The following is a 3,236-nucleotide window of genomic DNA, read 5'->3' on the forward strand; positions in this document are numbered from 1 at the left end:
TCCCTGAATTTTTCCCTAAATATTTCACATCTCTAAATGCATCCCTGAGACGCTTGAAAATCCCTAAATCTAGGGATCAAATCCCCAATCTGGCAACACTGGACTAGGCATGCCATTGCGGGGGTGATGCAATGAGGGGGGAGGTCCGCCACCTTTTGATGTCCCACGACAAACATGGCAGCTCCCACATGTTTATATTTTCATGCACAGTTTGTCGGCAAAAATGCTCGTGCGCATAATTAAATGGGACATCGTAAGATGGCGGCTGTCCCCACTCATGCAATTCTCCCCTCTCCCGTGGATTCAACCCCGCTCGTCCAAGCTAGGATGGCATGCCTAGTCCCGTGTTTCCTATGTCCATGCTTGCAGGGTTTGACGACAGCACGGTCGGTATTTCTCCAAAATAGTAACTAAAAAAAAACTTTTTTCTCTATTCTAATTGAACCAGAGGCACATTCTTGCATGCCTTCTATTTATCATGCCAAATTTTTAACACGATGTCTCATTCCGTGTGGACGTAAGTTGGGAAAGAAAACTTCCACTGCTATTTTAATTTTAAAAAATTTGTTCTCAAAATTTTTACCAGAACAAAGCAGAGACATGGACTTTATTACCTCCTCTTTCATTTCCCAAACTTTCAGAGCGACACCTCATTTCGCTTAGACGTAAGTTGGGAAAGAAAAATTGAAGACCAGGTTTGGTCACGTAACCTTCTCGTCACATGGCCTTAAGGAATACCAAGAAAAATTGTGTAAAACTGGTTAAAGATTTGGTAAAATCTATTAGAATCTTCCATAGTTGAAAACTTTTAAAAAAGGTTCTATAATTGTCAAAATACGGTGTACTGTACCTTTCATTTTTAAATGTTCAAAATTCTTTTCTTCGAAATCTACGTGTAATATTAAAACATTCTTTTCCGGTAAATTTTTAAAAGGTGTTCTTTTATAATATGTGTGTATGAATGTATGTGTATGTGTGTATGTATGCGAATGTATGTGTATGTATGCATATGTATGTATATGTATATATATTTTATTCATTTATGTTTACCTTTTTGACCCCTTCCATTTTTGTAAGTTTATATGAGTGAAATCTTGTTTTATTGTTGTAAAAAAAATTATGTATATATAATAATAATTTTCTTTATTAAATTACAAAAATTTGTTTACCTCAATACAGAAAAGTGAGAATTTAGATCTCTCAAATTAGGATAATAGTGATAATAATGAATGTGTACATACCTTCATTTTAGGTTAGGAAATCTGTCAGTTTGGTATTTTATTAGGGTTATGTCGTCTGCACCTTTGCGAATTATAAGGTCCATGGACATAGGAAACAAGGGACTAGGCGAGCGGAGTTGAATCCACGGGAGGGGTGAGAATTCCATGAGTGGGGAGAGTCGCCATCTTACGATGTGTCCTTTGATTATGCGCACGAGCGTTTTTGCCGATAAACTGTGCATGAAAATATAAACATTTGAGCGCTCCCATGTTTGTCGCGGGACATCAAAAGGTGGCGGACCTCCCCCCTCATTGCAACACCCCCGCAATGGCATGCCTAGTCCCTTGTTTCCTATTACCATGATAAGGTCCAACCAAACACAAGGGTGATCGGGGGACATAAAAGAATCCCCACGTGCGCAGGCAGCTGTTCAACACCGACGCACAAATCGTATGGTCCGCGACGTCAGACCACCGCCATGCTTACGACACGCATATGCGATTGGACACCGATTTTCTCCCACTCGTACGAGAGTCTACGCGCGGTACACTTTAAATTTGAAAAGGTCGTCCTATAAGAAGCAACCTTTTCTTAAGGGGGTAAATGTCAAAGATAGCTGTCTTACCGACAAAATAATATTTTAGCGGCAAAATTTTAAACTATTTGTATTATAGTTGAAAATTAAGAATATAAGATTTTAGCATGAATGGGTATTTGGCAATCGCAAGATGCTGGTCAACTTGTTTGAACAGAAAATACGACGTTGTTATAATAAAATAAATATGCATACAAAAACTTCTTTGTATGAAGCCAAAACGGAAATTCCAACGAACTGATTTTAAAGGCATGTGATACTTAGAAAATTGTCGATTTTACCAGTTTTAGGTTCCCCCGGCTTTTTTCTAGAATAATAAATATTTTGTCTTAAAAATTTGGGAAATGATTGCGAACATGCTAATGGACGTCCCTACACACTTTTTTTGTAGGTCAATTCAAAAAAGTTTTAATTTGGTAGAATGTGATTAATTTGCATAGCGCTTAGGAAATAGTATCGATTTTTTCAGTGTGAGCTTCCCTCGGTTTTTTTCCTAGAATAAGAAATATGCTAACGAACATGCTAACGGACGTCTCCACGCACTTTTTTGTGTTTTTTTATCATAAAATGTTTGATATTGCTAACAACGTGCGTGTATATTTCGAGGTTATGTGTTTGACAATTCACCCGAGCGTTACTTCCAAACTGCACAATATTTTTGGCCGAAAACTTTGGACTTACAAATAAACATAGTAACTAATTTCCCGGAACTAACCTTGTTTGCAGGCAATCAAAAAAGTTTATTTCATAAATAATTTTCAGATTATGGGAAAGGCAGAGATGAAACACGACGTAACCTCAAAATAATGCATATGCATAAAATTTTTATTTAGCACAATAATTTTTTTTGTTATTATCCCTCAAAAAAGAGTCCGGGGTCGTCCATTATGATATTTTATAGCATCTCCGAATTCAGATTTAAAAATTTTCTTTTTTGTGGCAAAAAGCCAGGGAAACTGTAAGTATCACATGCCCTTAAGGGCATGTGACACAGCTAAATAGCTATATTACCGACCTCACTTTTTCGGTTCACTGAATGTTTTTTTGAACCTAAGAACTTTTTTTGTAAATAAAATATCGAGCTGAAAATTTGGAAGATTTATTAGGGTACAATAAAGTACGTTTAGGTACTGCAATTTGGTAGGAACTTCACTGAAAATTATTTCATCTTTTTTTTGAACCTCAACATTTTTTGAACGTTCGAACTTTTTTTATATGTATAAAATATCGGTCTCAAACTTTAAGAAATGCAACAGCCGAAAGGAAACTACGTGTAAGTACAAAGCTTAATAATAAAAGATGTAAAAAAATATATTTCAACAATCAATTCCAACGGCATCAGCCGGTTACGTTGTACACGAAAATACGAAACCTGGCGGCCACTAGACGAGGCTCTAGAGAGTTCGTATTTTCGTGTACA

This window comes from Belonocnema kinseyi, chromosome 1 (genome assembly GCF_010883055.1).
Source record: "Belonocnema kinseyi isolate 2016_QV_RU_SX_M_011 chromosome 1, B_treatae_v1, whole genome shotgun sequence".
In the NCBI taxonomy this organism is placed as follows: domain Eukaryota; kingdom Metazoa; phylum Arthropoda; class Insecta; order Hymenoptera; family Cynipidae; genus Belonocnema; species Belonocnema kinseyi.